The sequence below is a fragment of the Poecilia reticulata genome, chromosome 5 (assembly GCF_904066995.2).
Source record: "Poecilia reticulata chromosome 5, P_reticulata-male-v2, whole genome shotgun sequence".
NCBI classification, from domain to species: domain Eukaryota; kingdom Metazoa; phylum Chordata; class Actinopteri; order Cyprinodontiformes; family Poeciliidae; genus Poecilia; species Poecilia reticulata.
In genome coordinates, this window is record NC_088834.1 from 2,242,321 (window position 1) to 2,266,899 (window position 24,579).

General features: G+C 38.6%; 1 protein-coding gene across 4 annotated transcripts in view; it reads right to left on the reverse strand.

Moving 5' to 3' along the window:
- The window catches only part of grip2b (glutamate receptor interacting protein 2b), a 201,657-nt gene that overhangs the window by 91,606 nt on the left and 85,472 nt on the right, over nucleotides 1-24,579 (reverse strand). The gene's annotated exons all lie outside the window — the stretch shown is intronic.

Here is a 24,579-nt window from a genome sequence, read left to right on the forward strand (position 1 = left end):
ACTTAGCTGCCCGTCATCTGCTTCCATCATCCTCTAACTCTATCATCTTCTCTCTCTCTCTTTTGTTTTTACTTACCTTTTTCTCATTTCTCCTTGCCAAATGTCTATTTCATAAGAAATAAATACAAATTGTGAAAGAAATACAGCAAGCCCAAGGCTGACTGATGGCTTAAAGTCACATAACTTAGTTTTCACTGCATGACAAAAAGAAAAATAGCCACAGTCAGGTATAAAGTGAAAAGCAGACATGTTGGGGAAGAGAGGAAGTTTGGTCATGCTACGCTATGCTAATAGCACTTAGCATTCGTCAGCAGCTCATTGGCAGAAGGGAGAGCGTTGTGCAGCATAAATAATCATCCAATCGCAACAAAAGCCACTAAAAAGTAAAACATAATTTAATGAAACTTCTGGACAGTAAATTTGCCACAAATAATTTTAATAATACAGATACTCCAATCATTCGATGAATCGCTACAGCCCTAAGTGAAACTTGGTATTCATGGAGTTTGCATGTTGTCTCCTCACATCTCTGAGTTTCCTGTGGCGACTCAAACTTCCTTTCGCGGTCCACAGCGTCACTGTTTGGTTCATTTGTCTTTTTAAATTGTGTCTGTCCTGTGTGTTTCTATGTTTCCCTGTGATGGACTGGCGGCCCTCCAAAGTTTAGCCTGCCTCTCCCCCGGTAACCGTCATAGATATTGGAGGCAGTTTTCTGCTCTTTACTTGAAAAAGATTTGAGTAACTTGGTGACTAGAGCTTACAGAGAGCGACGGGAAGCTTGTGATGGTGGAACAGAAAGATTATCACAGATGTTTTTCTCATATCTCGAAGTCTTTCAGTGTGTAAGAAACCAACAAAACATCTTACTCATGGTCACGGATCTGAAATCTATGAACAAGGCCAACAGAGTAGAAAGACTCCGTAGATTCAGCTTAGTTTCCTTTCATTCTGTCCTTTTTATGTTCATTTTCAGAATTGTGCCTCTCATGAATGCATTCAACTAAGTGCAGTTTTGGGTAAGATTTATGCTAACATAGCATGTCATATGTAAAGGAAGCATGTGGAGCAGCAAGTCACTCAGTTTGTAAAGAAGGAGCTGGTGAAGGTTGGACTGAGAGCAGGAGTTAGGGCCAAAGCTGAGCATAATAAAGTTACTCAGCCTCTGGAGGAGGGTTTAGCATTTTAATGAGTAGAAAAGAATCAGCTGATTGAGCAGCTGAAGTGGCGACGAAAACCACTGATGATCTGCAATGTGGACAAACCACAACTTAAAATGCTCATCTGCATGAAATTTCAGTCTCAGAGATAAAAAAAAATGAAATTATTTTAACCTTTTTGCAAAGTTTCTGTGTATCAATTCTGGCTTTTTGTGAATGAAGGGTTATGCAGCGCAGAATGATAGTATTTGAATGATTTAATTGGATTCAATATCATCTGCACAACAAGAATTCAGCAGTGTGTTTCTGTCTTTTTCTCCATAATTGTCTCAACCCCAAGGCAAACCTCATTAAGGACTCCTTTCCTCTCAGTTTAACCCGTCTTACTCCAATTCACCGCTTCAAATCTTATGATCCACCACTCAAACTCTCTCTCACCTTCCTCCTTATTATCTGTAAAGGTCTCCCTCTCTTATACTGTCATGGTAGCTGAGTTCAGAGGATGGAGTGGATTTTTTAAAAAAATGACAGAGAGATCAAAGCTGCAAATGCCTGAGCTCAGTGGAGGAAGAAGAGAACAGAGAAATTAGGAGGTGAAGGAGTAGGATGGGGTATTTGAAAGAGGAGCAGGAGGTGGATGAGTGTGAAGGAAGCTTGGGGGTAATATGCAAAGTGTAGGTAGAAAGTAGATGGTAGGAATGAGAAGCAAAACAAGAAGAAAAAATATCGCAGGATTTTTGATTATTAAAAAGGAAGAAGAGGGTCAACTGAAGAGCTGGAAAGACAACAAAAATGTGAAGAAAGCAGCAGAAAACATGGAGCAGATCAGGTAAAGTATCACCTCTGTGGGAACGGACATTAGAGGAGAGGAAGATGGGAGGAACAGGGGAGAGGTGGTCCAGAGAGAGCTGGAGGAAAATGACATGACGACATGATGAATGTCGTCTAGAACCGAGTGAATCAGCTGAGCATTTGAAAACCTCCCGGTTTTGGCAGAGTCTTGGGGAAACCTCGACACTGAAGCTCAGCTGTGAAGGAGCTACAGGGATACAGTCAGCCTACACCCACATAGAAAAAAGACTATTTTAGGTACACTATTCATTTCTTCTGAGAGTGGATATGACATGTTCATATCTTAGCTGAAATATGACAAGAAACTATAAGATTCTGTTCTGTTGCACAGATAGTTGGAAAGTAAGTGGAAATTGTTCTGATGTAATATTTGTGATATTAATGCAAAACCGACTCCTAAGTTGGGTACAAAAAAAACATCTACTTTCTTTTATTACTTATAGTGAAAACAATTTGTACGAACATTAAGTTAAACTAAATAAAATCAAAACGTTTGAAGCAGAGCAGCATGTGGCAGATCCATCCATCAACACTTTGCTTTTTAAGATTTTCTCTAAATCCATGGCTAACACTTACATACTGAAAAAACTATGGTTCAACATGTGTATAAACCATAAACCATATGTCAGAATTCACACAGAGACCAAATGCATTGAAATGCAAAGCAGCAAGTTTATGGCGGCGTTTTTATCTGAGAAAAAACAAAAACATTGTTTATCAGCTGCATGCACATCCTCAGAAAACTGCTGGCAAAAAATACACCCACACATCTGCCTACATGAGATCAGGACTCACAAAATGTGATACTGAGGAGGCTGAAAGGGAGCACAGAGCGAAAGAGCTGAAGGAATGAAAATGAGAAGCAGAGAATTTGAAAACTTTAAGGACAAAGCTTCTCTTCAAAATGTATTCAGAAAAGTAATTTTTTTCAGTTCCAGGATTTAACATGTCCAAGTAGAAAAAATCCATCTATGCAAAATTACAAGTTTGGCAGCTGGCTGCTCTGTTAACATAAAACCAAAGATGTGAGTCATTTTACATAGAATTGTAAATTGAAATTATAAAATTTGCTTAACCGAAGCATAAAAGATTTGGGGGGGAAAAATATTACAATAAAAAGGTTTTGCACTAGGATGAGGTTGTTTTATCAAAACTACAATGGGAACACGTTTTTTGCATCACAGGAGTCACGTGATCAGCAGCCGGATGCGACTACAGGGGAAAAGATGAAGACGACAACAGGAAGCAGGAGGATGATGGTTTGTTTTTGTTTTTTCAGACAATAAGCTGCTGGCTCCTCCAGAGCTCCCCCAGCATCACAGGTCATGAAAAGTTGTGAGTCCAGTGTGTCGAAACTTTTCTGTAAAATGGCCGATGAAAACCAAGACGCCGCTCCCAAACAGGCGGAGCCTAAGATGCTGACGTCTCCTCTGATTGGCTGAATTCTGACTATATCTCATGTTACTGTTGCATCCATCACTGCCATCATTTTTGATGACTTATAACATGCACAAGATAATTATTACATTTTTATTTCATTTCTTATTTAATGCAACACTGTAATTGCAAAATTGTGGTTTTTTTTTTTTTACATTAGCAGAAAATATATTTATGCAAATTTGAACAGAATGAACTAAAATACACAAACAACAAGAATAAAGTAAGAAACTAAATAAGAAAATGGACGAATATGGCAAAATTCTTCTAACAATAATAACAACAGAAACATTAACCATGTATGGTGAAACGTTATTAACAGTAAGATAAAACTTAGAAGAGATAAACATATAAAAATACCACAAATGAAAACCAAAGCACCCCATGCTCATTGCCTGTATATCTTAATATTATTCTATATAAAACTGATGGGCACTTTCTCCTCACCATAACCTTAACACATTTTTCCCATGATTGTTTTCCAGCTGTTAAGATACATCTACTTACCTCTGGTGATAAATCTAAACTTTTGTCATCAATAAAAAAGGTGGAAAAAAATATTCAAGATTCTCTCTAAAGTGATACTCTAACCCACATGTGTCAAACTCAAGGCCCGGGGGCCAAATCTGGTCCGCCGGAGCTTTTTATGTGGCCCTCCAGACTCCAGATTACATCAATAAGTCCCTCCAGTTTTTCACAAATATGCAAAATTCACACAAAATCAACAGATCCCCACAAGGCCAAAACTGGCCAAAAACATTCCTTTAACATCACTTGATGTTAAGTTATATATGTGACTAATACAGCAATTAATAAAAAGTCACATTTAACATCATATATTAGCGCAAATATCGTAAAAATTTCTGACAAATATTCCTATATTATCACTACAAAATCTATGATTTTGGTTGCAAAAAAACCACGAAAACAATCACAAAGTTTGGCTGATCAGTGTGAAAGGATGTTCAACATAATTTCACTTTAAGAAACATTTATTGCATGCTGACACATCTATTTATTTATATTTTAACAATTTAATGGTTTTTATCAATATATTCTAGAACAACCGGCCCTTTGAGAACATTCAGATTTTCGATGCGGCCCAAAATGAAAATGAGTTCGACACCACTGCTCTAACCCGTGAAAGTATTACGCTTTGTCATAATTGTTACAAAAACAGACATTTCAGTGAAAAATTTAATAAAATCAAAGATTTTCTTCCAGAAGTTAAAAAGGAAGATTAAAGTAAGATACACTTTGCATAATGCAACCACATCATTTTCTGGTTTCCTTGGGAGTCTCTTGTGTGTCAGTGTGTGTGTGCGCGTGTGTGTGCGCGTGCGTGTGTGTGTGCGTGTGTGTGTCAGTGTGTGTGTGCGTGTGTGTGTGTTTGACAGAGTTATTAATCAAAGAGCTGCTGCGTGACAAAGGAACCTTTACCACCTTTTCACAAAGGACTGACTGCAGATGTTCAAGCTGCTATCGCTGCTCTGTTTGTTTAATTACTTAGTCTCCAATGACAATAAAGGAAAATCTAACAAAAAAATTACTAAACTAATATAAAATATTTTAAATAAATCATTGAAACAGCAGAAAAACATGAACAAAAACTAAAATAAACTGAAGAATGTTGATTGTGATTTTATGTCATTACTTATTCTTTAACTGCATCACCCAGCAGATTGGCCATCAAGTCCCAATGCAGCCTAATGTGGGTGACAGGAGGACAGCAGACAGAAACAACCTGAGATCTGTGCTGGGTGAACAATGCAGATGAGCAGAGCAGGAACCAACAGTCCACAGCTTGTTTAATAAATCATCACAAGAGTCCGCAGAGTATTGTACAAAGCCAATATGGTTGTTCAATTCAACACATGCAGGAACTCGGTTCAGTTTGAAAACAGGTCTGCACGGCTGGTAAAAGATGACCATCAAGATTACCACGAGGTTTATAGGCTGATTAAATCCTACATATTCTCACAAGTTAAAGCTGGTTTTGTTTCCAATTGTTTTATTCTACTATATGTGCTAAGATAAAAACACAAGCATTGAGATTTTGCAACAGTGTCTTAGATTAAACATGCTGGCTCCTTCAAGCTCAGAAAAATAAAATCAGACATCTGCTGCTGCGAGCTGCAGTCCTCTGCATGGTTTATGCAACACTCATAGAGTAAAAATATAGATTTTAGTAGAGTTAGAAATGTTTCTCCGCAACAACCAAATTCAGCCAGTTTCTGAGAGATGCATTATTTACCAGTGAACAGCAAGGGCTTTATGGGCGGCGTGAACCAGACACGAGCATGCCATAAACGTAACCAAATATGTGTTTAATTACTGAACCATACTGCTATTTAAAAGGTAAACACACTAGAGAGACTTTGCTATAAATCAAACAACCTCATTTTAGAAATATTTGTCCACAGAATGTTGTCTTTGATTTACTTGTTTGTTGCTGTTTTGTTGGAAATCCTCCAGCAGAAAATCTGAGCTGCATGAGAACGTCGTATGGATTTCAGGATCAGAGTATTTACTGGAACAGATCCATGATTCTGGGATCATTTAAACCCAGGTTACTCTGTAAAGTATCAGGCCTGATTAAACCATCAAGAAGCTAAAACCAATTGACAATTTCTTAACATCAACCAATCACAAGCCAAGCTGTAATGGTCCCGTTTTGTTCCTGGTAGACAGTTATGCACCTCCCTATTTTACTAAGTTTGTTAGTAATTTTTCTTGTATATATACATATATAAAAAAAGGTCATGCTGTGTAGTTAGAGTAGAAAGCGGTATGAGAATTATACTTCCTGTAGATTCTTCTTCTGCTCCCTATTGTTGAAAACAGAGAGATATGCTCTGTAGCGACATCTGCTGTTTGGAAGCAGGTATGTAAAAGGTAAAATGTTATGATGGGACTTGTGTCAAAAGGGCTGAGTAAGCTCAGATGTACAGTCCATTACAATATTAGATACAAATGAATTTGATGTATGGAAAGCAGTATTATTATTTTTTTAATAAGCTAATTGTTGAACAACTTCCTCTTACAATCTGTTGTGTATTTTAATTAAAGCTGTGGGCCCTTTTAACACTTTAATGAAACAACTGTGTGAGGTTTAAATGGGACAAATTCCTTCGACCCTGTCAGCGATTTAAAATACGAGAGTAAAAATGTGTCCCACTGTTCCACCGCAGTGATAAAAACACAGCAATCCTCCTAAATCTGAGGTTTGACCATTAGCTGGACCTTCCTGTCCAACATCACCCAGCATCTTTCTTTCCCTCTGACAAACACACACATACACACACACACGCACACACATACGCACGCACACACACACACACACCTCTCTTATTGTTCAGTAAGTTGATGTCTGAATTTAATTGTTTAATACTATTGACACCACTGACCCAGCAGCTCCCACATTGCCTTTATGCTCTTTTCCGTTCCTTTTCCTAAAAATACATTTGCTTAAAACAACATAATTTACTCCCATCCCACTAAGCCTCTCCATCCCCCCACCTCTGTTCGTTTTGTTCAGATTTTGTAGTGCTAATCTCAGAGAGGATATGATGGTAAAAATAAATCCTGCAAGCCTCGGGATGCTGACTGGCTGTTTACAGTCTCTCACAGAGGTGAGTGCCCTGAAAACTACTGTTTTGTGTCAATAGTGTGTTTATGAACTCCCTGTTTTTTGTCTCTTCACACCTTTGCACAGTCTGCATGGTTGAAAATCTGACACATTTCAATGTCAACATGTATTTAAATTTTACTTGCATTACTGCATGTTTGTGTATTGAATGTTAGTCACATTCTCAAGTTGTTACACTGAATTGTTGTCATTGTTGCATCAGAAGCAGCAGAAACACTGGGTTCACATTTACTGGTTGATCAGAGGATAACACGTGAAAAACAAACTGAAACTTTTCTGGGATTAGTTTCATGGTTGCTTCATCCATCCATCATTAGTTTATCATGGTCAGAGAGACAACAGGTACCTGATATTCATCTACCCAGTAACATTACCTTCGCTGACTCTGAGAAGTATGTTCTTCTTTTAAAGTGTGGTTTAGTTTTACCCTGTATCTTCTTCTTATGGGTTTGGGACCCAATCAGGGTTAGGGGTTCAGGTGAGGAAACACCTGAACCCCTGAACACAGATCCACAGAAACCTGGTGCATTTCGAGCTCCTCCAATGGGATAGAGCTTCTCAACTATCCGTACTGAGGTCTTTGTTGTTCTTACACACCCAAATGATGTTGGTAAATTATTGGACCAATAAATAATGATTCTGTTGGACTTGGAGAAGTCACAGTGTGGCATGACTCCACCCAGAAAGTCCCGACAGCTCCTTAGGTCCCCAGCAGGTGATGAGCTGACTGCAGTAGGTCACGCAGGCCAGGGGATCCTCTGTCCAGGGAAAGAGTCTCTCCATCACACACACAGACACAAGGCCGGCCGGGTGCTGATGCCACTTGGCTCCAAACACCAGATTTCCATATTTATTGGCAAAAATCCAGAATCCTCGAGTTCATTTTGCAGTCATAAATGTACTGACATTACCAAGATACATAAATCTCTCTATTTAAGACAGGAACTAACCACTCAGCCACTGGCTGCCTTCATTTTTATTAACAGCCCAAAGACTCAGATTCAGAAAGGCTCAGTCATATAATCTTGAGGAGTCTATCAATTACAGCACTTAAAATGGGACTTTTTCCCACTTTGCATCCATCACTCTCAAAAGCAACTATTAAATCTCACTCATTTTCCTAAAACAGCAAAAAAAGACAAAAAGCCGAGCAATTTTGGTCAACATTTTTCTGATTTGCAGCTATTCAGGCTGCATTATTCTTTTTGAATGGCATATTTAATTTCATGTCCCTGATCTCCTTTGGAGGTAGAGGTAATGTGTGACTGCAGAGCAGAGCCAGCTGCAGAAGCAGCAGGAGTCAGTGGAGACACCTGATGGTGTTACAGATCCTGTCTGATCTGGGAAATACGGTACTCAGCTGGATGCGATGCAGATACAGTAACATGTTGAGGATGGTGCACAAAAACGTTGCTTAAAGCACTGAGTGGAACTGAAATGTCTGTAATAAGATCAAGACATGCACATTTGCCCTTTGGCGGTTTTCTCCAGGGGATTCAGGTAAAGGCTGAGAGACGTAAGCCACGCCCCTTTGATCCACAGTGTAAAAACTCTCTGAAAGCACAAAGATCCATAATCGCTTGTTCTCGGCTTATTGTGGAACTATGACATAGAAATGTTTCTGTTGCCCTGAGGAGTGTGACGGACTCCACCTGACATCGTCACACCTGCTGCTGACCATCAACACCTGACCATCATCACCTGGATCCACAGCAGCTGCCGTCTGAGCCCTAATTCATGCTGCACCAGTTCGCTGCCCTTCTGCAGAACCATCAGCCAAAATTAGAACCGATCCTATTTTTTTGTGGAGTGAATCTTCATATATTCCACAACTCCATCAGGAAAATGCAAGAGCACAGGATCTGTACTTTCAAAATAATTCACCAAGGCAGACTATACTACATCAAAATACCGGCTTTATTTATGAAAACTGGGTATATTTATGCATGTCATCATGCATCAATTATGGCTATACATAGAAAAAATTATTATTTAATTCTGAAAGTTAATCTTGTTGCTCTGGCTACAGCAGAGCACATGAGCTGGAAGCCGTGTAAATCGGGAATCAGGACGGATCTTCATCCCGCATGGCGTCAGATTGTTGTGGACCCTGTGCGGTAAGACTAACCTGCCTGTTCCAGATATCTACCTCTGGTTAAACTCAATCCTAACCAGTCTGGATTCTCTGGCTTTGATTATCTGTTTGACGATGAGAACCAGAACCGACCCACCGGCTGGATCGGGACACACAGACCTGGCCTTCACTTGTTGGACCAAAATAAATCTGTTCCCAATAAATAAAGCTGTTCTAAGCTGATTGCTCCTCCTCTGCATCCATCCATGCCTGAACCGTGTCAAACAGAAAGCTCTCCTGTTGACCCAGTGCTTCAGTATTCCTGTCATTTCTGAAACAACAGAGGAAAGTTGAAATCGATCCACTTCTGCTGCTCATTTGAACCAAATAGCAGGACAGTGACGGGGCTGTGAAGGTCGACCTGCAGAAGGAAAAGCTGACTTTGTAGCTCAGGGCTGGAATGGAAGAGATGATGGGACTAGACAGAAATACACCAGAACCAAGTGTAGCACAAGCTTTGATGTTTGCATATGTAAACATTTTACAGGCACATATCAATGTTTAGTTTTTCATGGAAACATTTCCAGAGTAATAAGGTATTTATCCACAAGGGCTTTAACCCACAATGAAACAACTGTACACATGAAGTCAAAGATTAGCTATTGATCAGTTTTCACTCTAAAGCATCACAACAAAACCAAATTAGTTACATGACAGAAAAGGGAGATAAATGAAATCTGAACTATCATGTACAGATCAATCTGGTAAATAAATATCTATAACCAGACTGAGATAAAAACATGAATAATAGACAATCATAGCTAACTTTGTATTTTAAATAAACAGAGTTTAGCAGACTGAAGGTAATAACTTGCAGTCAGAAGGATCATTAGTAAAACATTTAAATCATCTGATTCCTTCTCTTTAAAATCCATGTTTGCCATTTATCCTAAATTAAAATATAAATTTTCAGTTCAGTTGATTCTTTATATTGTCTTTCTGACATTTAAATTTCAGACACTTAGTCTATTATATCTTTTTTCATTACATGCATCCTTTTATGTCCTTTGTCATTATCATCTCAATGTTTTCTTACTTTGACATTTCCTCCGTTTCTCCTTCATTTTTTTTACTTTACACCCCCTTAATATCACTTATTTAGCTAAAATCTTAAGTACATGCATGTTATACATCTTTAACTCTGTTTTCAAATATTTATAAGTAATGTTTATTCCTCCCTACAATTATTTCTATGAACCGCCCCCCTCTTCTCAGCTAATTCTGTCGTTTTCATTTCTCCTGATTCTCTAAACTTGTGTTGGTGTTGAAGCTGTTGTGCAACCAAACGCAACAGCACCCACTGCTGTTTCTATCCCTGAATGCAACAGCAACCATCATTTTTCCTTCTGCTTTAATGCCAGGAAAGAGAACAACGTTCGGTGGGTCAGACACCAGAACATTAGAGCCGTTCTAAAGCTACTGGAAAACAGAGGCAACTTCTGAAAACTAGGACAAAGGTTTTATTCAGATGATTCTGTGTACACCTCACATCATGAAGAGAACTCTGTGGACGAGGTTGGCTTTTTATTTACACCATGAGGCGGAAGCCCAGCGCTAACGAGAAGACACGACGACAGATAAAAGAATGTTTCAAACCACTAAACAACCATTCTACTTCCCACCTATTTGTAAATTATTAAATGCGGTTCTTGAAATGCCAGGGAGCTCCTCTTTTTAGATTCATGCTTCATCCCACATTCATGGCTCTCTTTGATCACTAACTGGCAGTTAGGGCTTATTATCTTACAGTAAGACGATTATTTATAGGATCAAATAAAAAGCTGTGTGCTCGCAGAAATTTTTAGCAGATTTTTCCCACTTTCTGAAAAATGTGTCACAGGGCAATGAATAACTTATGAGCATTGTCCTCAAAAGTGTCAAAACTCATCCAGAAAACGTCTTCCTTGTTTCGCACATCAAGAATCAAACAAAGAAATATAACTTGATGCAAAAAGTTGCATCAAACACACTGACAAAAATATTGGCTTTATGAAAGCAGTGGCTGCAGCAGAAAGAAACAATGTGAACACAGAAGAGTTAATGCAATCTATGCATTTTTTAACGCTAATGCCTTTCATCATACAATTACAGTCCATCTATCCACTGCTAACAAAGAAAAACTCTAAAACTCATTGATTCCTAATGTGAATGTTTGATAAGAACCAGTTATGTCAATGTTATACATTACAGGCTGCAGTTTTGTGTCTGAGTGTGGTGAGATATATTGGCATAAAGTTATAAATACATACAAGTGACTTTAACAAAAGACTCAAAAGACCTTGTAACTTTCACAAATAGGTCAATAATACAAATAATACAATTTGAGGTCAATTTGAAGGGAATGTTCCTCTCCAGTGACGAAGGCGCGAAAGAGAAAACATCAAGGAGAGAAAAAACCTAAGAAGAGGAAAGTCGAGGATTTTCTTTAGGTTTCTTCACCTGAAGAGGAAAAGCTTCTGTTTTCACTGAGGGAATAAGCTGGGAACTAAACGGTGTTCTCCAGTTTAGCTTCCCTCCTTCCTCATTGTTATTCTGCTGTTTTTATATGTGCAAAATGTTTTAGGATGAAAACTAATCTGGAGAGCTCAACGTTTCTGAATTGATGTCAGAAACAGATCAATTTAGTGAATGTATTTAGAGTTTGGATCTAAAACCTGTTTGTGATTTGGACATGTGTCTACAACAAAGGGGTTAAAATTAATATCAAAATATTTTTTTTTGTACCTTTATTGTCTAATTTTCTAAGCCGTGAAATATAGATCTAACTTTATTTGTCATCTTTTGTTGTTGCACTGTGCAGAAATGATTTTTCAGTCCTGGAAGTCACATTTTGGCTTCAATGTGGGTTTTATGATCTGTAAAGCAGCCTGGAAAAAAATAGTTTAACATGACACCGAAACACACATTCATATTTGTAGCATGCCCTGCACTTTATCTCTACGATAAAATATGTAGCCTATGTGCATAACATGAGTCCCTGACAGCGTCAGGTCAGAGAATACATCCTTCAAATGTCTGATCTTTAGCTGCTAGGACCCCAGAGAGATGCTGGACAGGCCGTTAAAATACCCGACAGCCTGCAGAGAAAAACAAAAGACAAAGCAAGAAAGGCAGAGCTAGAAGGAACACGGCTCTCAGTTCAAGGTGCAAAGAGCCACAATAGAGAAATTAGTTTTTTTGTGTAGTAGAGGTTAGCTTTACTTTGTTCAAACATTTATGGTTTTGTGGAGCTAAGCTGCACTCCTTAATCCTTTCACACAATGCCAGACATACAACAAGAACTGTAGAGGATTATGTTAAGAAGAACAAACGTTTTACCACACTTTAGTCTGCAGCTTTGGACATAACATAATGTGTCGCCAGACCCTTTACTTAGGCAGCATCGGCTTTTGTAAAATCCCTGAAACCTTGGAACAAAAATGCAATGGAAACTTCAGCATGATTTGTTGCACATACAGCAGGAAACAAAAACTAAATAAATAAATAAAGTGACTTGGATGAAATCTACAGGAAGGCAGACCATTTTATTCTGTAACTGTTGTATATGATCAGTCTTTTTTTAGCAACAGTCGTCCATGGAAGTAAGTATGTCAGCTTAGCTTTTAGTCATGCCTCGCTGATATCCTATAGAAAAATAACATAATCCATGGATCCGGGGCTCAGACTCTGCTGTGAACAAGATCACACATCATGATAAACTCTGCAGCTGGAAGGATTTCACAACTGATACCAAAATGTCTTTAGTGCCCAAACTGGTAACCTGGTAGTTGCTTTTATACCTTCTATAAAGGAGATAAATAAATGACATACTAGCTAAAATTACTGGCAGCACTAGAGAAAAACAATTAGAAGAATAAAAGTTATTTTCCCTGTGGATTTTTTTTTTCTTTGAAGAAAAATATTCTCACAATTTCATCTTTCTGCTTCAGTCAGACTGATATTTAAATTCACTCATTTTTCCAAAGCTGTATTTGATTTGATTACAGTGACGGATAGCAAAACAGACAACCCTACCACATGTTACAGACAGACAGACAGACAGACAGACAGACAGACAGACAGACAGACAGACAGACAGACAGACAGTAGATGTTGTGAACCTTCGCTTCTCATTTGAAAGTAATTTAGTTGTGGGAACTTTGTGAAAGTATTTATTAGTAAAATCCATCAAATGGAAAACCCAAATGTAAATAATTGGGTTAAGATGACTGAAAACTGGTACATAATCAGCTTTAAAGAGAAGTTTACAATACTTTGATCCAATATGTGATTAAAACAAAATTATTAGAAGTCTCAGAATTGATTTCTTGTACATAACAAACATTAAAAAGAACTTGGTATGAATGAATTAAGGTCGCTAACAGCAATTTAATTAGATTTTCCCAGTGGTAAACACACAAAAAATTAAATAATAAAAAAAAAAGCAAAATAAGTAAAAGGTAAATATAATTATCAAATATTATAATATCCTATAAAATGATTTTGTGGCATCATTACCTGCAACCGATTCCTCTTTAAATGACCCGGGCATTTATTCATCAGCTCTGCGCTCTGAGACTGTCTTTTAAAATGCAACAGATGAAAATTACATTTGCAATCAATCCAATGATGCGACACAGATGCTATTATAGCAGAGGTATCAAAATAAGTCATCTCTGAGAGCTTTCCAGACCTTCCAGCTGCTCCCCTCAACCTCCACAGTGAAATCAGTTGGGCTCGGCTCCATCCGTCTCCAAACAGGCGGTTAAATGAGCCAAGCAATCTGATCAGATGGCTTTCAAAGGAGAAGCAAATTGCCCATTTATCTGGCAAATCAAATGAGAGGAAATACTGTGTTATGGTCAGCAGATGGCAGGCCTTCAGTTTAGTTAAAATATTTTTGCTCTCCCAGAATGTGCTGAAATGCATTTAGCTAATTTATTATCATCAGTTCTATTGGCTTGTTTTGATTATATGATCTGGCAATATTTTATGTTTCGATTCAAATTTGACCTGTTTGTTGGTTTCAAGCTGGTTTGCCATGGTTGTTATAGTTCTCCTCCAGTCCATCTGCAGTTTTACAAAGACAGTTCAGAACGGAAGCAAATTGCCATTTTTGGTGTCAGAGACTGGTGAGACAGCTGGGTCATTTATATGTTCATATTTTTATTTTTCTGTGAACTGAACCACAGTCACTGTTGAGGCTCCACATTGTGCATCACTGCTGTCAAGCACCCATTCAGGCAATTGGCTTTTCCATCTAAGAGTTTGTGGTGTTTAATTAAATGACAAATCCATCCAAAACACATCCAGCAGAGTGAGAAACTGTGACAAGTAATGTTATATAACAAACTCCAACTGCGGAGAAGATTTAGTTCTAAAAGTATTCTCTCCGTTTCAGCTGAACTATACATCAGATCTCTGTATTCTATGCAGCAGGCTCATCTTTTAAGAGGTGTCATACGAAGGAATAATGAGTTTATATCTTTCCTGTAGAAGTACATGCAGTTGAAGTCAAAGCTGCAACCCAACAGCCATCCATCCATTGACTACAGTATCGACTATATAGACACTTATCCCTGCAGGGATAAAAACAAGTTGTTTGTTGACCAGGACAAACAACCTGGTCAACAGGTTGTTTGTCCTGTTGACCATCACAGGTCAACAGGACAAACAACCATGGCACACTTAGGACAGTTTGGAGACACGAATGAACCCAACTGTCATGTTTATGGACTGTGGGAGGAATAAGAACTCATGCATGCATGGGGAGAACATGCATGGGGGGAACATGTATGGGGAGAACATGCATGGGGGGAACATGTGTGGGGAGAACATGCATGGGGAGAACATGTGTGGGGAGAACATGTGTGGGGAGAACATGCATGGGGAGAACATGTGTGGGGAGAACATGTGTGGGGAGAACATGTGTGGGGAGAACATGTATGGGGAGAACATGCATGGGGAGAACATGTATGGGGAGAACATGTATGGGGAGAACATGTGTGGGGAGAACATGTGTGGGGAGAACATGTGTGGGGAGAACATGTATGGGGAGAACATGCATGGGGAGAACTTGTGTGGGGAGAACATGTGTGGGGAGAACATGTATGGGGAGAACATGCATGGGGGGAACATGTGTGGGGAGAACATGTATGGGGAGAACATGTGTGGGGAGAACATGTATGGGGAGAACATGTGTGGGGAGAACATGCATGGGGAGAACATGTATGGGGAGAACATGTGTGGGGAGAACATGTGTGGGGAGAACATGTATGGGGAGAACATGTGTGGGGAGAACATGCATGGGGGGAACATGTGTGGGGAGAACATGTATGGGGAGAACATGTATGGGGAGAACATGTGTGGGGAGAACATGTATGGGGAGAACATGTGTGGGGAGAACATGTATGGGGAGAACATGTATGGGGGGAACATGTGTGGGGAGAACATGCATTGTTTCACCATTCAAAATGTTTCAGAACTTTACGCTGCAGCTTAATGTTTTTTAAACACACAGACACCTCAGATACATTCACCAAAAATAAATCATCAAGTGGTCATCAGTTAAGCACAACTTCAAACATTCTCCATAAGAATGGAGCCAAATACAGACTTTGAATTAGTATTAGTATATTTTTAGTATGGATGAAGCTGTCCTGTGGGTCCTTCTGCGCCAGTTTGGTTCCAATGTAGATCATCTGAATTTGCTTAAAGGGCAAAGTTGCATTTTATTTTGATGTAACTTTTCAAAATACTCAGAAAAAATACATAAATCTCAGTATAAATTCCTCTGTTATTCTGAATTACACTAACTGTGATGCTCATCTTTTCCTTCTTGGATAAAGGAAGCCGCTGTGCTCTGATATTCAGTCATGTGTCTGTTTTCACCTCGCTGTACATCGTTCATGATTCTTTTATCCAAATCCAGAACGCTAACCATTTAACCAAATTCAGAATCACATTCTACTGACCAGAATACCAAAATATTCAAATCGGCTGCATTGTTAGGTAGCATGAGCTACAGGACCTGCTGTAGATGTTACGGTCTGAGACCAAGCTTTTGCATATACTCCAAATTGTTCAAGAACAGCAGATGATTTAATTTGGGTTTGCCCTTTCAGCCATTTTGGTGATTTTGGTCCCGCCAGTTAAGGGGTTAATCCAATAATCTAATCTCAATTTGTGCCATAAAATTCATAAAGTTTAATTCTTTTTGATATGCTGTCTGTGTATTTCAAATGTGCAACACATTCATAAAAAGGCATCAGTAGATAGAAAGATTATGAACAAAGTTGGCTGCTGAGGTTTAAATGGGTCTGGTGTCAGTGGGATCCGTCCACCCACATGTCTGTGGTGATTGAGGTCAAAGTGCATGAGAGAAAGAGAACAACAGGGCGACAAAATGAGAAGCAGAGAGTGGGAAAGCCAACCGAAGAATCCATAAGAGGAGTGGGGGTGGAGAATGTGAGAGATTACCCACTAAATTCAGCCTTTAGTGAGGGAAGGTACAGACACTGAACCTGAAACGTGATATCTGGAGGATTTCTTTGTTTTTTTCTGATCTCTAAAACCAACTATCCTTATGATTTCCAAACCTCAAACCAATGAGACACTTATAACATCTAACAGGATAGAAAACTTACTCAGGCATCATGGAAATGTCAACATGTGGCAGCAGCTTCTCAGTTTGTTTAAAGACGATGTTTCAATCGACTCAGTCCTGGTGGTGATGTAGCAAAAAGATCAGTACCGAGATCTGATGAGCCGTGTTGATCCCCAAGGCAAAAACTAGGTCACTTCAGCAGTAAAAATAACCACAATCAGGAAATAAACTCAAATCTGTTCAAAGCAAAGATGCATGCACTCTATTTGGCCTGTTTTATTATGAAAATATTGCGGTTCGACCCTGACAGCTTGTGTTTAATGTTCTTTTTATCTCTGCTCATGCTATTAAAATGATATCTGTCTGACTGTCCGTAGGATATAAGAATATAGATGATCCAAGTGATAAAATCCACTAGAGCTCAGCTTATTGAATGGATATTAGAGACAATCCAAAATCTCAACACGGCACATGTCCCTGTCTGTTTTTAAAAGGTGATCGATAGACAGATTGATAGATTAGTTGGACATTTTTGACAGAATACTTAAAATCTTGTTTTCCAAAAGATTCAGAATGCCCAGGATGCTGATGAGTGTTTTAGAAGATTTTAAGAAGGAAATCATTTCACTAGGATTGTAACTTGTAAAGGAACTGACTTTTCAAGTTGTAAAATTATTTGCACTAAAAACCATGTGTAAAAACTCATAAACGTCTTTTTTATAAGGTTTCAACAACAGCAAGTGCACGTGGAGGTTAAAGGACGTCTCGTTCCCATGTTTCTGCGTTGAGGCCCGGTCCATTTCTTGTAGGCGTCAGCATATCGAGTGGCTTATTGAGGCCGTTTCTCCCCCTGCATGAAGAGCTTATTCTGAGTCACTGCTGTCTCCTGCTTTGCTTTCAAGCAGTTTGCCTGAGGTTAATTTGAGAGTTTGCTCCAGGGCACACAGCCATTATTCTTATTCAAAATTAAAATGTTCAGCACTTTTATCGACGTTAACTTTCACCATCATGTTTTGAGAGCTGACTTGTCTCAAACCAGGTGCTTCTAGGATTGTCTGGTATTTTCATTCGCTTAGTTGTTTGGCACCTGATACGTTTAACACCCAACAGTGAGAGTCACACATGCCCTGAGTGTTTAAAGATAATGCATGGAGTTCAGGGCTTTTCTACGCCGATGTGACAGAACATGGTGGCTGTCACCATCTGTCACCATCTGGTAGAAGAGAGTCTGACGAGCTGCAGCTAACAAGAAACACCGACTTACTCTGACAAAGAAGGTTTTGATTTATTGGACTTCAAAAGTTGAATATATTTTCTACTCTACAGAGTCAGCACGACTTTGCGAAGTTATTTTTTTCCCCACAGTATTTGAAGTTTGACCCCTTTGATATATTTGTGTTTGTCAGGGTTGAAAAGCCTCAAACAAAAATCCCTCAACGGGCCCTAAACGTCCAGAGAGGCCCCAAACCAATTAGGAGGTCTTGGTCTGTCACTATTCATTCTGGAAACTGTTCAAAAGAAGAAAAACAAAAGAACAATCAAACAAAAGGCAAAGATGGTGTAACCAGAGTAAAGTGGCCTCAGGTGAATGTGTACACGATGGCTGGAGATTGGTTTTAGTTTCCTCAGGATATAGGCAATCGCTTTCATGGGCACCTCATCGCCCCTTAACACTTTCCAGAAGAGAGTCAGTTGAAAAGGCGTTCTTGTTTCCACTTCCCAGAAGTGCTACTATATTTTACTATAATAAACTCAAAATAGGCCTCTTGACACCTACTGCTCCTGGTTGATCTGCAGCGTTTTCTCTTTTAGGCAGAAAAATACCTCTGTTGCAGTGCAGCTAAACTGTTATCAGCTAATAGAAGGCTGATGTCCTGCAGGGCATTACTGCATGACATGTAGTTACAAGTAGCACTCATACCAGGAAATAAATAAAAAATATACTTTTACTGGGAGTTTAAGATTCTTTCCTCCAGGAATTCAATGATCTGTTTTCACCAGATTGAATTATTTTTAATAAAATTGATTCAAATGATTCAAACGTGCTGGATGAAGATATTTTAAATTCCCAGTATTTAAGATCCTTGACTAAACCCAAGTCCCAAAACCTGGTCTGCCTCAACTCCAGCAGATGCTCCACTACAGTTTGTTCACCTAATTTTTTAAAACTCCTGCCTGTTCAACAACACAAGTTGCAAAAATTACTTTCTGAGAGGCTCTGCAGATTTTTTGTTGATCCAGTCAGTCTGGGTTTTCCCTTACAGTTTAATGGATTTTACTATTTATGTTTATGATCAAATTAAAAAAGCTCTACTCAGCTTATTCAAAATAACTTATAAAAATTATTTATTAAGTTACCAAATGAAATTATAAACGATTCATATTAAAATCTTTCCAGGTTGTCTTTATTCTCACGTCAGATTACTATTTCATCTGCAGACATCACAGTCAGAGAGAATACTGCCTGACCTGACGACCTTTCCACCTACAGAGATAAATGCTGTGAAACGTAAGCTTTATAAATCCTGGTTGAACCTGTCAAATCCTACTATAGATATAAACAAATGCTCTCTCCAAGGAGCTTTTCCGTCTCGTTTTTCACCTTTAAATCTATCAAACTGGTGCGAGTCAATGACTCAATGCCGTCTGCTGGGCTTCCTTTGACAGAAAACTATTTTGAATAATTGAGCTCAGTTTAATGTTTAATGACTAGAATCAAATGGAATGTATGTGAGACTAAGCTAAAATTACTTTTTGTAAAATATGTCTTTTGTACGGAGCCCCTAAGGGGACATGGAGAAAAAAAAAAAAGGAAAGAAATCCCAACATATTATCTCAAGATCCCGACTTATTATCTCGAAAGTCGGGATCTCGAGATAATAAGTCGGGATCTCGAGATAATGAGTCAGGATCTCGAGATAATAAGTCGGGATCTCGAGATAATAAGTCGGGATCTCGAGATAATAAGTCGGGATCTCGAGACAATAAGTCGTGATCTCGAGACAATAAGTCAGGATCTCGAGATAATAAGTCGGGATCTCGAGATAATAAGTCGGGATCTCGAGACAATAAGTCGGGATCTCGAGATAATAACTCGGGATCTCGAGATAATGAGTCAGGATCTCGAGATAATAAGTCGGGATCTCGAGATAATAAGTCGGGATCTCGAGATAATAAGTCGGGATCTCGAGACAATAAGTCGTGATCTCGAGACAATAAGTCAGGATCTCGAGATAATAAGTCGGGATCTCGAGATAATAAGTCGGGATCTCGAGACAATAAGTCGGGATCTCGAGATAATAAGTCGGGATCTCGAGATAATAAGTCGGGATCTCGAGATAATAAGTCGGGATCTCGAGATAATAAGTCGGGATCTCGAGATAACAAGTCGGGATCTCGAGATAACAAGTCGGGATCTCGAGATAACAAGTCGGGATCTCGAGATAATAAGTCGGGTTCTCGAGATAATAAGTCAGGATCTCGAGATAATAAGTCAGGATCTCGAGATAATAACTCGGGATCTTGAGATAATAACTCAGGATCTCGAGATAATAAGTCGGGATCTTGAGATAATAAGTCAGGATCTCGAGATAATAAGTCAGGATCTCGAGATAATAGGTGAGGATCTCGAGATAATAAGTCGGGATCTCGAGATAATAACTCGGGATCTCGAGATAATAAGTCGGGATCTTGAGATAATAAGTCAGGATCTCGAGATAATAGGTCAGGATCTCGAGATAATAAGTCGGGATCTCGAGATAATAAGTCAGGATCTCGAGATAATAGGTCAGGATCTCGAGATAATAACTCGGGATCTCGAGATAATAAGTCAGGATCTCGAGATAATAAGTCAGGATCTCGAGATAATAAGTCAGGATCTCGAGATAATAACTCGGGATCTTGAGATAATAAGTCAGGATCTCGAGATAATAAGTCAGGATCTCGAGATAATAACTCGGGATCTCGAGATAATAAGTCGGGATCTCGAGATAATAACTCGGGATCTCGAGATAATAAGTCGGGATCTTGAGATAATAACTCGGGATCTCGAGATAATAAGTCGGGATCTCGAGATAATAACTCGGGATCTTGAGATAATAAGTCGGGATCTCGAGATAATAACTCGGGATCTCGAGATAATAAGTCGGGATCTCGAGATAATAAGTCGGGATCTCGAGATAATAAGTCGGGATCTCGAGATAATAAGTCGGGATCTCGAGATAATAACTCGGGATCTCGAGATAATAAGTCGGGATCTCGAGATAATAAGTCGGGATCTCGAGATAATAAGTCGGGATCTCGAGATAATAAGTCGGGATCTCGAGATAATAAGTCGGGATCTCGAGATAATAAGTCGGGATCTCGAGATAATAAGTCGGGATCTCGAGATAATAAGTCGGGATCTTGAGATAATAAGTCGGGATCTCGAGATAATAAGTCGGGATCTCGAGATAATAAGTCGGGATCTTGAGATAATAACTCGGGATCTTGAGATAATAACTCGGGATCTCAAGATAATAACTCGGGATCTCGAGATAATAAGTCGGGATCTCGAGATAATAAGTCGGGATCTCGAGATAATAACTCGGGATCTCGAGATAATAACTCGGGATCTCGAGATAATAAGTCGGGATCTCGAGATAATAAGTCGGGATCTCGAGATAATAACTCGGGATCTCGAGATAATAAGTCAGGATCTCGAGATAATAAGTCAGGATCTCGAGATAATAAGTCAGGATCTCGAGATAATAACTCGGGATCTCGAGATAATAAGTCAGGATCTCGAGATAATAAGTCGGGATCTCGAGATAATAAGTCGGGATCTCGAGATAATAACTCGGGATCTCGAGATAATAAGTCGGGATCTCGAGATAATAAGTCGGGATCTCGAGATAATAAGTCGGGATCTCGAGATAATAAGTCGGGATCTCGAGATAATAAGTCGGGATCTCGAGATAATAAGTCGGGATCTTGAGATAATAAGTCGGGATCTCGAGATAATAAGTCGGGATCTTGAGATAATAAGTCGGGATCTCGAGATAATAAGTCGGGATTTCTTTCCTTTTTTTTTTTCTCCATGTCCCCTTATGGGCTCCGTACTTTTGAAATTGTAACTTCTACAAAACTAAAATCTTCCCTTTGTTTTATTTTTTTTCCCTCCTTCTGGAACAATGAAATTTTGACAGCCAGTTTGGTTTGATACAAGATGGAAGAAGCTCTTTGTGCTGACTGGAAATGTAATTTTGGGTGTTTTCCCTGATCCATCCAACGGCCCGTTTCCAAAGCGACCTTTCCTCGTGAACATTATAATTCTTGTTGTGTGAAGCTCTTTGAAGTCCAGCTGCTGGAGAACTGACTAGGGATTAGAAAGATTTCTTGGTGAAAGAGTAAATAAACTGCAGATTGAAAGTAAGACGGTTCTTACATTCCTCTCTCACACATAACACTACATCTATGAATTTTGTCCCAGATTCACATTATTTTTTTAGCACTGAGCTGTTTTTGCATGATCAAAGCCAGTTGAAAAATAAACAACAAAAAGCAAAAAACAAAAGTCTTTGAAGAACATGAGGTACTCAGCCACATGTAAATCAGCTGAGAGGTGATTATGTAGCCCCAATAAATTAATATGTATATAAAATTTGAATATTGAAAATATTTATTTGAAAAGAGAGGAGAAACTTTTTAATGTATGCAAAATATCTCACAGATTTCTTCAATATGTTTATGGAGTTTAGATGGTAAAAGGTAAATCTTCAAGCAACCAGAGCGCATGTGTCAAACCTAAGGCCTGGGGGCCCAATCAGGCCCACCATAAGCTTTTATATGGTCCTCTGGAGACCAGAGGGCCAAATAAGTAAATAGGACTTGCAAGATTACAGCTGGATGCAATACAGATACGGTATATTGATACAAATCAAAGCAACTTGTATCTGTTTACCACCAAATGACATCAAAAATATTGAATATGAAAATATATTCTGTTTAATTTTATGAAGTACCCACTGATTACAGATACAGCTATTCATCCTGTAGTTAAGGCTAAAGATACTTTCAGAGTAAGCAAGCTTCTTTTAGCTCAAATAGCAAAACACTAAAAAACCTGTCAAAATTCCCAAACCAGACATAGATGCTGCTTTAGGTTTATGAATTGTTCTGGGATATGAAAATATCCATCATGTGTGGAAAGTACAACAACAGAAAATAGAAGAAGAAGAAGAAACACATCACTGCCTCTCTTTCCTGTAATTCAAGCAATAATCTTTTCATGATTGCATCTCCAGGAGTATCAATACCTGACAGTGAAAAGATACTGTCACTATATTATACTATATACTCATATTACAGCATAATATGAGTATATGTAATATAAACTCATACTGTAATATGAGTCTGGTTTCCAAACACCAGACAAGTGTCATAAATATGATGGTAGTTATGGAGGCAAAAATAAATGTACTTAATAATAACAGGTAACTTACACAAACAAAGTTAAAGTTTGACAAATCCAAAAAGACACAAGCTGAATATAGTTTAACTAAATAAATATAAAAAAAACATAAAGGTAAATAAATCTTCTTCTTTTCTTACCACATGAACAAATTTCATAAAAAATTAACTTCTATTCACACAAACCTCTCATAGTGTGATATCCAGGAGTTGGTCATAAGGGCAAAGCATCTCAATGCACTTCTGTCAGCAATGAGAGGAGAGACTGATGTTTATTCCTACATGTTTGACACATGGAGACGTAAAAAAGTACAATATAAGAGAATAGCAGAGTGGAAAACCATATTCAGTCAAAACTTCAAAAATATATTTCCAAAATAAATGATGGAGCCAAATCAGTCATTTAAAAGCATCAAAGAAGTCATTCATGAAATGTGTTGGCTAAAAGTGTGCATAAATCATCACTGACCAATCAACTGTAAACGTACGGAAAATGTAAATAACCATAAAACGCACCAATGTGACTAGATTCACTCTGGAAAACTGATCACATGTTTGAGATCAGCAACTTATATTAAATAAATAAATATAAAAAAGGTTAATTACGGGTTAAAAGATCTAGTGAAGTAAAACAACATCCTTTAGAAACCAAAACAAATCTTCAATTGTCGACTCCAGAAAGAATGAAAAACAATGATCATAGTTTAACAAAGTCTTCTGGTCAGGGTGCTGTGGTGGCGCAGGGGCAACGTGCAACCCATGTATTGAGGCCTTAGTCCTCATGCCAGTGGTCTCAGGTTCGATTCCCGGCCTGGCGACATTTGCAGCATTCTCTCATGACCCTCTTTCCTGTCAAACTACTTTCTAATAAAGGTCACTAGAGCCAGAAAAATCTTAATTATTATTAATAATGTCTTCTGGTAGCTGAAGCTTCCAGAGATGACGGGCAGAGAGAGATATTTACAAACCGCTGCGACACGCCTAACGCCACGGGAAAACCTTCTGCACCTTAAACATCAGTTCACCTGAATAAGAAATGAGATCAGGGTTTCTGTCCCCGATAAAACAGGGGACAGAAAAACAACAAAGACAGAAATAATTACCAAGTCTAACATGACCACTTCAGAAAGAAAATAACAGAAATTACTTATTTATGTACATAAATGTTGCTCTTTTAAACTTTATATTGCTATATTTTTCAGTCAGAAAACCAGCTAAAGGAAACAAATATTAGAACCTTTGAAGATACAAAACTGACAAGTAATCTACTAGCTGCAAGCCCGGAGAGATCAACTTCACCGTGGCACATGTGGAG